The sequence below is a fragment of the Neovison vison genome, chromosome 9 (assembly GCF_020171115.1).
Source record: "Neovison vison isolate M4711 chromosome 9, ASM_NN_V1, whole genome shotgun sequence".
Lineage (NCBI taxonomy): Eukaryota > Metazoa > Chordata > Mammalia > Carnivora > Mustelidae > Neogale > Neogale vison.
Genome location: NC_058099.1, coordinates 55,582,435 through 55,596,084, shown reverse-complemented (window position 1 = coordinate 55,596,084; position 13,650 = coordinate 55,582,435).

Sequence of the window (13,650 nt, the reverse complement as noted above, 5' to 3'; positions counted from 1 at the left end):
CCAGAGAAATTTTAGATAGTTGTCGTTTAAATAAATTTAGAAACCATATTATTAGCTGAGATTTAATACTATTCATTTTTTCATCATGCCCTGGCCTTCATAAAGAACATAAAAATATCTAATAAGAAGTTTCGGATTGCTAAGTACACATCACAATCTGGGATATATAGTATTATTGAATGAGACTTCTCTCTTTAGAAAGACTTAAGTTCATAGTTCAACATAATAAATACCACATATGACCCACAATTAATAATATATTCAATAGTGAAAGGTTGAAACTGTCCCTTTAAAATCAGGAACAAGAGGGTACCTGCTATCACCACTCCTTTTCAAAATGGTAGTAAAAGTCCTAGCCAGAGCAATTAGTCAAGAAAAGGAAACAAAAGGCATCCAGATTGGAAAGGAAGAAGTAAATTTGTCTCTGTTTGCCTATGACATAATCTTGCATATAGAAAATCCAAAAAAGTCCACTAAAAAAACAAATTCAGTTTTAATAATTAAGTTTGTGTGTATGTGTGTGTGTGTGTATTTATTTATATATGGTGGAATGTTATTCAGTCTCTAAACAGAAGGAAACCCTGCCATTTGTGATAACATAGATGGATCTTGATGGTATTGTGCTAAGTGAAAAAGCCAGATGGGGAAAGACAAATACTGTATGATCTCACACATGGAATCTCAAAGACATCAACAGTAACGGAGAATAGAACGGAGAATAAAGTAACAGTAACTTTTCAACAGGGACTGAAAAGTGAAGGAAAAAAGGAAACGGTCAAAAGGAACAAACTTTCAGCTTTAAGAGGAATAATTTCCGGAGCTCTAGTGGGAAGCATGGTGACTATGTCATATTATATACTTGAAAGTTGCTATGACAGCAGAGCTTCACTGCTCTCACCATAGCAACAATGACAACAACAAACATGGCAGTTACGTAATGTAGAGGCTATGTTAACTGACCTTATTGTGGAAAATACTTTACAATATATAAATGTGCCAAATTATCACACTGTAAGCCTTAAGTTTACACAATGTTATATGTCATATATGCCAGTAAAGCTGAGGGAAAAAAGATCAAAGTTTAAGCCCATCACACAATTCATTTTATTTTAAGTCAACAATATAGCAGAGCCAGCATTTCCCAAATCCATGTTAACGAAGTTGGTGCTGCACTTAAAATGAAAGAGGGAACTCTGAATGTCTACTTTCATTTTTGTATTATCATTAAGAGTATATGAACAATAATTATGTTGAGTAAATTGAAATTTTAATTAATTAAATGTTTCCTCCAGGGTAACTTTTAATAAATTTTATGAAAATGTGTAAATCCTTTAATACCATTGTTTACATTGTAGTCAATGTATGCTTGTTCTTTCGACAGTGAGCGTGATATTTAAAATAGGCAGGTTATGAAAATGAAGTGGCAGCTGGTGCTTAGGAAATGCAAGAAAGACTCTGAAAAAATATATTTCCTAATGAAAAGAAAACTTTTATCCATGAGCATGGAATATTTGTCCATCTTTTTGTGTCTTCTTCAATTTCTCTCATGAGTGTTCTGTAGCTCCTCAAGTACAGATCCTTTACTTCTTTGGTTAGGTTTATTCCCAGGTATCTTATGTTTTTTGGTGCTATTGTAAATGGAATTGATTCTCTAATTTCCCTTTTTATAGTTTCATTGCTAGTGTATAAGAAAGCAAGTGATTTCTGTGCTTTGATTTTGTATCCTGCCACATTACTGAATTGCTATGAGTTCTAGTAATTTGGGGGTGGTTTTCCACATAAAGTATCATGTCATCTGTGAAGAGAGGGAGTTTGACTTCTTCTTTACCAATGTGAATACCTTTTACTTCTCTTTGCTGTTGCTAGGACTTCTAGTGCTATGTTGAACCATAATGGTGAGAGTGGGCATCCTTGTCACGTTCCTGATCTCAGTAGGAAGGCTCTCAGCTTTTCTTCATTGAGAGTGATATTCATTGTGGGTTTTTCATAGATGGATTTCATGAAGTTGAGGAATGTTCTTTCTATTCCTATACTCTGAAGAGCTTCAATCAGGAAAGGATGCTGTATTTTGTCAAGTGTTTTTTCTGCACCAATTGACCCATATGGTTTTCTCTTCTCTTACTGATTTGTTCTGTCACATTAACTGATTTGTGAATGTTGAACCAACTTTGTATCCCATGGACAAGTCCCACCTGGTCATGGTGGATAATCTTTTTAATGTAATGTTGGATTCTATTAGCTAGGTTATTGTTGAGAATCTTGACATCCATATTCATTAGGGATATTGGTCTGAAATTCTCCTTTTTGATGAGGTTTTTGCCTGGTTTGGGAAACCAGCTAGCACTGGCTTCATAGAAAGAGTCTGGAAGTTTTCCTTCTGTTTCTATTTTTTAAAACAGCTTCAGTGGAATAGGTATTATTTCTTCTTTAAATAAACATTGTTAAAATGTCCATGCTGCCCAGAGCAATCTATACTTTCAACACCATCCTAGTCAAAATACCATCAGCATTTTTCAAAGTGCTGGAACAAACAATCCTAAAATATCTATGGAACCAGAAAAGGCTCTGAATCACCAAGGAGATGTTGAAAAAGAAAAACAAAGCTGGGGGCATCATGTTGCCTGATTTCAAGCTTTATTACAAAGCTGTGATCACTAAGACAGCATGGTACTGGCACAAAAACAGACACATAGAACAATACAACAGAGTAGAGAGCCCAGATATGAACCCTCAATTCTATGGTCAAATAATCTTCAACAAAGCAGGACAAAATGTCCAGTGGAAAAAAGAAAGTCTCTTCAATAACTTGTGCTGGGAAAATTGGACAGCTATATACAGAAGAATGAAACTCAACCATTCTCTTACACCATACACAAAGATAAACTCCAAATGGATGAAAGACCTAAATGTGAGAGGAATCCATCAAAATCCTAAAGGAAAACATAGGCAGTAACCTCTTTGACATCTGCCACAGCAACTTTCAAGACGTGTCTCCAAAGGCAAGGGAAACAAAAGTGAAAATGAACTTTTGGGACTTCATCAAGATTAAAATCTTCTGCACAGCAAAGGAAAGAGTCAACAAAACAAAGAGCACCCCATGGAATGGGAGAAGATATTTGCAAGTGACACTACAGACAAAGGGCTGCTATCCAAGTTCTTTTCAAACTCAACACCCAACAAACAAATAATCCAGTTAAAAAAAAAATGCGCAGAAGATATAAACAGGCATTTCTCCAAAGAAGACATACAAATGGCCAACAGACACACAAAAAAATGTTCATCATCATTAGCAATCAGGGAAATTCAAACCAAAATCACATTGAAATATCACCTTACACCAGTTACAATGGCCAAAATTAACAAGGCAAGAAACAACAAATATTGGAGAGGATGTGGTGAAAGGGGGGACCCTCTTACACTATTGGTGGGAATGCAAGTTGGTGCAGCCACTTTGGAAATAGAGTGGAGATTCCTCAAAAAATTAAAAATAGAGCTACCCTATGATCCAGCAGTTGCACTACTGGGTATTTACCCTGAAGATACAGACGTAGTGAAAAGAAAAGCCTTATGCACCACAATGTTCATAGAAACAATGTCCACAACAGCCAAACTGTGGAAAGAACAGAGATGCCCTTCAACAGACAAATGGATAAAGAAGATGCAATCCATATATACAATGGAATATTACTCAGCCATCAGAAAGGATGAATACCTAACTTTTGCATCAATATGGATTGGACTGGAGGAGATTATGCTGAGTGAAATAAGTCAATCAGACAAAGTCAGTTATCATATGCTTTCACTTACTTGTGGAACAAAAGGAACAGCATAGAGGACATTAGGAGAAGGAAAGGAAAAGTGAAGGCAGGGAAATTGGAGGGGGAGAGAGACTGTGGACTCTGAGAAACAAATAGAGGGTTTTAGAAAGGAGCAGAGGGGGGGTGTGTTGGCCAGGTGATGGGTATTAAGGAGGGCAGGTACTGAATGGAGCACTTCATGTTATAGGTAAACAATGAATCTTGTAACACATAAAAAACTAATGATTTACTGTATGGAGACTAACATAACATAATAAAAAATTAAAAAAAGAAAAAAGAAAACTTTGAGAAAAAGAAAAATGCTTTTCTTTAATAGACTAGTCAGAAGTTACATTCTTTTTATTAGAAAAAAAAAAACACATTCACAACTATATGACTCCATAAATTTAATTTTTTCTTCTCTCACTCAGGGAAAGGGAAGATCTAAAGAAGCTCAAGGAAGGACGATCTTAAGGAAATTATCTAAAGATCAAACCACTAGAAAGGGAATTTCCCTAGACTGACTGAAAGAAAATTAGTCATAAAATGAAACATCCAGAGCTTGTATGTAGATGACAAAATAAGAACATTGGAAGTAAGATTTTATTTAGCAACTTAAGTCTTTTTAGCTATATATTTAGATGTGACTATAAAGAAATATGATTGGTTAAGAAAAATGCATAACAAAAAGTAATAAAAGCCATCCAAATCAGTAAGGAAGAAATAACACTTTCACTATTTGCAGATGACATGATATTCTATATAGAACACCTGAAAGACTCTACCAAAAAACTGCTAGCAGAAGGAGGCACAAGATGGCAGAGAAGTAGGAGACCCTGTTTCAACTGGTCCCCTAAAATAAGCTAATTATCTACCAGAACACTCTGAACACCCATGAAATCAGCCTGAGATGTAGAATTACATAATTCTGGATCTCTGTGGTGGCAGAAGACACCAACGGAGAGGTAAAGCACAGTGGGAATCCTCTGACTGATATCGGAGGATAAACAGAAGGCGGAGGGAGCCACCGGAAGAGACACATTGGAAAGTAATACCCCAATATGAGAGTGCCCTGTGATTGGTGACGCCATTAACTTGGAGTCTGGTTAAAAGCACTCAAAAAGTCATGGACACAGTTCTAATCCCGCGGTCCCAGAAGAGCCACCTCTCTTACCACCCGTGCCAGAGACAGTGAGGCGGAGCCTCCAGGGTTGTGCGGCTTGCATCACAGCTCGGCCCCCACGTGAGGGAGTCTGGTGACAGCACCAGCCTGCGTTCCCTAGAACTTTTGCACACTATGTGGCTGGGGTCTGACCCACTCCCTGCCCGCGCCTGAGAAAGCTCCCTGCAGAGGCTAGCCAGTGGTCTCTAGGACCAGTCAAGAGTCTGGATTCTCCCAGCTGGGGCCAGAAGGAACTCAGTGCAGTATCTTGAAGTATCAATCTGAGGTCTGGACCCACAGCAGTCCCAGCAAAGGCAGCCACTGGAAGTGGGCTCGCTGGACTAATATTGTTTGCAGTTTTAGTATCACAGGGGTGCAGAGACAAGCAGGTGATTTGGGTGATCCCTGAGACATTGGCTGGGGATATGCTTTTCCTGTGGGAGTAGTAGAGGGAGTCTGTGTGTTTTGAACCACCCAGAGGAGAGGAGACTGAGGTTTCTCTCTGAGACAAAGGTCTAGCTGTAATTTGCTTTCCACTAAACCTCTGAAAAGCCACAAAAAGCCACCAAAAGAAGGAAAAAAAAAAAACCCTCCAAAGATTAAAAGACTGAAAAACCGGTTTCCACAGAGCCCAGTCATTTGATAGGGGCCAGGAGCACTCAACCCAACCAAGACTCACTGAAAATCAACATGGCAGGCCCCACCCTCAAAAGCCAGCAAAAAGAATGAGCAGACAACCACCACAGGGTCCTCATAAAACTGTAAAACCCCAGTATCAGGGGAAAAAAGGTATTAAGTTCCTGGTATTGTCCTAAAACCTGTGTAGAACTAGAACTGTATAGTTCATAGAAACAACTTTTATTTTTAATTTGTTCTCACTATTCTTGTTGTTTATAATATTTTAACCTACTTACCATTACAACTAGATGTTTAATACAACATATTCCATAATAACCATTTAACTTGAACGTTTTTCATACATATAGCTATGTTTTTCTTTTTCTTTTCTATTTCTTTAATATACATACATACTCTTTCTTTTCTATTTCTTTAATATACCTACAGATATAAGCTACAAGTTAATCCTCTTTCCCTAATCAATAGTACCCCTATATATAAACCAGTTTTAATCTCCTTTTATCTCTGGAAAGTTTTGTCCTTTAACAAAGATATCAAGATACACCCAGGACAAATCAAAATAAACTTCCTTCCCCACATAAAGGATTTATAACCACCCTCCAATATTTTTCTTGTGTCAGTGTTTCTGTGTATTTGTTTTTGTTCTGGTATTAAATAAATCTTATCCTTGGGGTTCTTTTTGGCTGAGTTCTTCTTCTTTTTTTTTTTTTTTTTTCTTGTCATTTACATTTGTCGGTCTTTTTGTTTATCCGTTTTTGTTTGTATACCTTTGTATACCTTATAAATCTTACCTTTGGGGCCCATTCTAGCTGGGTTTTTTTTTGTTTTGTTTTGTTGTTGTTGTTGTTGTTTTAATTTCTCTTTCTCTCTCTCTTTCATTATTTTTTTCTTTCTTTTTGGTGGTGACTTCTGATTGCTCAGAAACATTCCAGGGTTCCCCTTGCCCAGACTGCGATTGATATATTCAGTTACACATCCCCTCAATCACCTCTCACCAAAATGACTAGGAGGAGAAACACCCAACAGAGGAAAAATTCAGAGACTGTGCCTTCTTCATCAGAACTATTGGATATGGACATAAACAATATGTCAGAAAGGGAATTCAAGTTAACAATTATACAGGCAATGGCTAGGTTGGAGAAAACCATTAGTGACAACATGGAATTGCTAAGGGCAGAAGTGAAAGCTGCCTGGGAAGAAATTAAAAATGCTATGAAGGAGATCCAATCTTATCTAAATACTCTAACAGCTAGGGTAACCAAGGTAGAAGATAGAATTTGTGACCTAGAGGACAAACTGATAGAGGAAAAGGATAAGGAGCAGGCATGGGAAAAACAGCTTAGAATCCATGAAAACAATATTAGGGAAATAAATGATACCATAAAAGGTTCAGTGTCAGAATTATTGGGATCCCTGAGGGGGAAGACAGAGAAAGAAGACTAGAAGATATAGTTGAACAAATTCTTGATGAAATTTTTTCCAACCTGGGGAATGGAAGCACCGTTCCTGTCCTAGATGTAGAAAGAGCACCCTCCAAGATCAACAAATCTAGAGAGACCTCAAGGCACTTGACTGTAAGACTGACGAATCATAATTTTAGATAAGAGTTCCAGGATGGAACCCGGGAGCAGCTGGGGCAAGAGATTCCTCACTACAGAGGAAGGTCCATCAGAACAATATCAGACCTGTCCACAGAAACCTGGCAAGCCAGAAAGGGCAGGCAAGACATATTCAGAGCACTAAATGAGAAGAACATGCAGCCAAGCTGACATTCAAAATGGATGGAGAGATAAAGAGCTTCCAAGACTGGCAAGGTTTAAAAGAGTATGGGACCACCAAGCTGGCACTACAAGAAAGATTAAGGGGAGTTCTACAAAGGAAGAAAGAACCGAAGAGTGTCATAGAACAGAAATTTATGGAGACAATCTATAGAAACAAGGACTTCACAGCACCACAATGTCAATAAAAACGTATCTCTCAATAATCACTCTCAATGTGGATGGCCTAAATGCTCCCATAAAATGGCACAGGGTTGCAGATTGGATAAAACAACAGGACCTGTCTATACACTGTCTACAAGAGACCCATTTAAAGCTAAGGATACATTCAGACTGAAAGTGTAGGGATAGAGAAGCATCTTTCATGCCAGTGGGCCTCAAACGAAAGCTGGGGTGGTGATTCTCATATCAGATAATTAGATTTTAAACCAAAGACTGTAGTCAGAGATAAAGGACACTACATCATTCCTAAAGGGTCTATCCACCATGAAGATCTAAGATTTGTAAATATTGATGCCCTCAATATGGGAGCAGCAATTACATAAGACAATTGTTAATCAAGTTAAAGGGTCATATTGATATGAATACACTAATAGTAGGGAATCTTAACATGCCACTCTCAGTGATAGACAGATCACCCAAAGAGAAAATCAATAAAGAAATAAGAGCCTTGAGTGACACATTTGACCAGATGGACCTTATATATACAGAGCATTCCATTCTAAAACAACAGAATACTCGTACTTTTTTAGCACACATGGAATATTCTCCAGAATAGACCACATATTGGGTCACAAATAAGGGTTCACCCAATACCAAAAGATAGAGATTATTCCCTACATATTCTCAAACCACAATGCTTTGAAGCTGGAACTCAACCACAAGAAAAAGTTTGGGTGGAACCTGGAAGCTAAAGACCACCTTGCTTAAGAACATTTGGATCAACCAGGAAATCAAAGAAGAACTTAAACAATTCACGGAAACCAATTAGAATGAAGACACATTGGTCGAAAGCCTATAGGATACAGCCAAGGCAGTCTTAAGGGGGAAGTACATAGCCATACAAGCCTCCCTCAAAAAAAATGGAAAAATCAAGAATATACCAGCTCTCAGGGGCGCCTGGGTGGCTCAGTGGATTAAGCCGCTGCCTTCGGCTCAGGCCATGATCCCAGTGTCCTGGGATCGAGCCCCGCATCGGGCTCTCTGCTCAGCAGGGAGCCTGCTTCCCCTTCTATCTCTGCCTGACTCTCTGCCTACTTGTGATCTCTCTCTCTGTCAAATAAATAAATAAAATCTTTAAAAAAAAAAAAAAGAATATACCAGCTCTCTTCACACCTTAAAGAACTGGAGAATCAACAACAAATTAAGCCCACCACACAGAAGAAGAAGAGAAATAATCAAGATTAGAGCAGAGATCGATGAGATAGAAATTAGAGATACAGTAGAACACATCTATGAAACTAGAAGCTGGCTTTTTGAAAGAATAAGATTGATAAACCATTGGCCAAAGTAATCCAAGAGAGGACCCACGTTAATAAAATTATGAATGAAAAGGGGAGATCACAACTAACACCAAGGAAATAGAAACAATCATCAGAAATTATTATCAACAGTTATATGTCAATAAGTTAAGCAACCTATATGAAATGGATTCATTCCTGGAAACCTAAAAACTTCCAAAACCGAATCAGGAAGAAATTTACAACCTCAATAGACCAATATCTAGGAACGAGATTGAGGCAGTACCAAAACCTCCCAAAAAACAAGAGCCTAGGACCTGACGGATTCCTTGAAGAATTCTAACAAACATTCAAAGAAGAAATAATACCTATTCTCCTGAAACTGTTTCAAAAAATTGAAGCAGATGGAAAGCTTCCAGACTCTTCTTATGAAGCCAGCATTACCCTGATACCCAAACCTGGCAAAGACCCCGCCCAAAAGGAGACTTGCAGGCTAATACCCCTGATGAATATGGATGACAAGATTCTCAATAAGTTCCTACCTAATAGGATCCAAAAGGACATTAAAAAGTTTATCCACCATGACCAGGTAGGATTTATCCATGGAATGCAGAGGTGGTTCAGCATTCACAAATCAATCAATGTAATAGAACAAATCAGTAACAGAAAAGAGAAAAACCACATGGTCCTCTCAACTGATGTAGAAAAAGCATTTGACAAGATACAGCATCAGTTCCTGACTAAAACCCTTCCAATATAGGGATAAAGGTAACATTCCTCAACTTCATAAAATCTATCTGTGAAAAACCCACAGTGAATATCATCATCAATGGGAAAAGCTGACAGCCTTCCCTTTGAGATCAGGAACATGACAAGAATGTCCACTCTCACCACTGTTGTTCAACATAGTACTAGAAGTCCTAGCAACAGCAAACCCACAACACAACAAAATAAAAGGTATTTAAATTGGGAATGATGAAGTCAAACTCTCTCTCTTCACAGATGACATGAAACTTTTAATGGAAAACCCAAAAGACCACACCCCCAAACTACTAGAACTCATACAGCAATTCAGTAATGTGGCAGGATACAAAATCAATGTACAGAAATCAGTCGCTTTCTTATACACTAACAATAAAAATATAGAAAGGGAAATTAGAGAATCAATTCCATTTACTCTAGCACCAAGATCCATAAGTTACCTGGGAATAAATCTAATCAGGAAGATAAAGGATTTGTACTCAAGAAACTACAGAACACTCATGAAAGAAATTGAAGAAGACACAAAAAGATGGAAGAGCATTTCATGCTCATGGATCAGAAGAATAAACATGGTTAAAATGTCTATTCTGCCCAGAGCAATCTGTACTTTCAATGCCATCCGAATCAAAATTCCACCAGCATTTTTGGGACGCCTGGGTGGCTCAGTGGGTTAAAGCCTCTGCCTTCAGCTCAGGTCATGATCCCAGGGTCCTGGGATTGAGCCCCACGTCGGGCTCTCAGCTCAGCAGGGAGCCTGCTTCCTCCTCTCTCTGCCTGCTTCTCTGTGATCTCCAGCTGTCAAATAAATAAATAAAATTAAAAAAAAAAAATTCCACCAGCATTTTTCAAAGAGCTGGAACAAACAATCCTAAAATTTATATGGAACCAGAAGAGACACACACAAAACAGAAAGTCATGTCAAAAAATGGGCAGAAGACATGAACAGACACTTCTCCAAAGAAGACATACAAATGGCCAACAGACACAGGAAAAAATGTCCATCATCACTAGCCATCAGGGAGATTCAAATCAAAACCACATTGAGATATCACCTTACACCAGTTAGAATGGAAAAAATTAACAAGACAGTAAACAACAAGTGTTGGAGAGGATGTGGAGAAAGGAGAACCCTCTTACATTATTGGTGGGAATGCTAATTGGTGCAGCCACTTTGGAAAACATTATGGAGATTCCTTAAGAAATTAAAAATAGAGCTACCCTATAACCCTGAAATTGCACTACTGAGTATTTACCCCAAAGATACAGATGTAATGAAAATAAGGGCCATCTGTAACCCCAATGTTCATAGCAGCAATGGCCACAGTCACCAAACTGTGGAAAGAACCAAGAAGCCCTTCAATGGATGAGTGAAAAAAGAAGATATGGGGCGCCTGGGTGGCTCAGTGGGTTAAGCCGCTGCCTTTGGCTCGGGTCATGATCTCAGGGTCCTGGGATCGAGTCCCGCATCGGGCTCTCTGCTCAGCAGGGAGCCTGCTTCCTCCTCTGTCTCTCTGCCTGCCTCTCTGCCTACTTGTGATCTCTCTCTGTCAAATAAATAAATAAATAAATAGAATCTTTAAAAAAAAAAAAAAAAGAAGATATGGTCCGTATATGCAATGGAATATTATGCCTCCATCAGAAAGGATGAATACCCACATTTTGTATCAACATGGATGGGACTAGAAGAGATTATGCTGAAATATTCAAGCAGAGAGAGTCAAGTATGATATGGTTTCACTTATTTGTGGAGCATAAGGAATAACACAGTAGGCCTTGGGGAGATGGAGAAGAGAAGTGAGTTGGGAAAATCAGAGAGTAAGACAAACCATAAGAGACTGTGGACTCTGAGAAACAAACTGAGGGTTTTGGAGGGCCAAAGGGTGAGGGTTGAGTGAGCCTGGTGGCAGGTATTATGGAGGACACATATTGCATGGAGCACTGGGTATGGTGCATAAACAATGAATTTTGGAACACTGAAAAAAAAAATAGTACACCTACCATGATGAGTAGTTAGTAATGATGTATAGAACTGTTGGATCACCAGACTGCATGCCTGAAAGTAACATAACATTGTTTGTAACCTATACTGGAGTTAAAATAATAACTTAATTAAAAATAGTCATGAGGCAAAGAGAAAAAAAACCCTGCTAGAACAGATAAACTAATTTGGTAAAGTTGCAGGATACAAAATCAATATACAGAAATCTGTTGTATTTCTACACATCAGTCATGAATCTGCAGGATGAGAAATTAAGGAATTAATCCCATGTATAATTGCACCTAAAACAGTAAGATACCTAGGAATAAACCTAGCCAAAGAGGTGAGAGACCCATACTCTGAAAATTATAAAATACTGATAAAAGAAATTGAAGATGACACAAAGAAATGGAAAAACATTCATTGCTCATGGATTGGAAGAACAAATATCATTAAAATATCTATACTACCCAAAGCTATCTACACATTTAATGAAAACCCTATCAAAATACCACCAACATTTTTCACAGAGCTAAAACAAACTATCCTAAAATTTGTATGGACCACAAAAGGCAAAAACCAAACAAAAACAAACAAACAAACAAATCAAACAAAAAGTCAAACAAAACTCACACACACATACAAACAAAAAAAAAAAAAACAGGAGATAAGGGTCTAAATGGACTATGGTCCCCTTTCAAAGAATCCAGTGGCTATTGTTCCCTTTCATAGGGTCACTGAAAATTGCACACAGAATATCATCTTTTTTTCCACTGCTCTGAAATATTTTAGCTCCAACTGTCAGAGGGAGTTAAAAATGTTAGGGTATAATACAATGGAAAGAGCTTGTGATATGAAGTTATTCATGTGGGTTCTGACTCCAGTTCTGCTTCTTGCAAAGTATGCTACCTTAAGCAACTAACATGAGCCTCAAGTTCAGTAATCCCATTGCAGTCAAAAGGGTGATATAATAAAAACACATAATTACCTGATACTTACTGAATAGTCAATTTCTATCCTCTTTTCTCTGTCATGAACAAAACCAAACTGCCAAATCCTTAACTAATACATTCACTACCTTTTCAAAATTGTTTCTAATTTACAAGTCCCACTTTCTCATATAACCTATCCTTTAATCAAACTTAACTCCTTGGAGCGCCTGGGTGGCTCAGGGGGTTAAGCCTCTGCCTTCAGCTCAGGTCATGATGCTAGGGTCCTGGGATGGAGTCCCACATTGGGCTCCCTGCAGGGAGCCTGCTTCCCCCACTGTCTCTCTGCCTGCCTCTCTGCCTACTTGTGATCTCTGTCAAATAAATAAATAAAACCTTTAAGAAAAAAAAAAAAAACTTAACTCCTTAAGCACGCTTCTAGTAATCTTTCCTGCCTTTTATTCATGTAGTGTGTTCTAATAAAGTACACTTCCCTAAAACTCATTTAATCTATTACAATTTCACCCATTATTCACTGTTCAAGTAGCAAGTACCATTGAAAGACACCCCTACATCCAGATGGGTGTGAATCCTTCCTTTGTGCTTTAATATAACTGGATTTCTACCTCTTTGGACACTTCTTCACAACATAAACAACATTTATAACATTTATGTATTTTTTTTTTTATTTGTGGGCAGGTGCAGTAGTTTATATTAAAGTCTTCCACAGTAGATGCCCCTAGTTGGTATTCAAAAAAGGAGTTTGGAGTAACTGTCTGTGAAATAAGAACTACAAAATTGTTCTGCATTCCATCTAAAATTTGTAATACAAACAAATTCTCAAGAAGCTCCACAGTGTGAAGAATTTTGAAGTCAATGCTCTTTTCTACTTAAATCAGAAAATAAGATGTTCTGTGCTATCATGCTGTTTGTTTTAAAAAGTCCAATATGAAAATACTAAAACCAACTTTTTGCTGAACTCGTTTTTGTAACTTATTTGTCCTGTTTTTATTTATGTGCCATTTGACTGTCTTTCAAATTAAACAAATTTGTCTTGCATTTTCTTTTTCTGTCCTGCTTTTAAAAAATCCACAAAAAAATGCACCTCACATCTTTGATGCTGTTCATATCTTAAGTGATAAAAG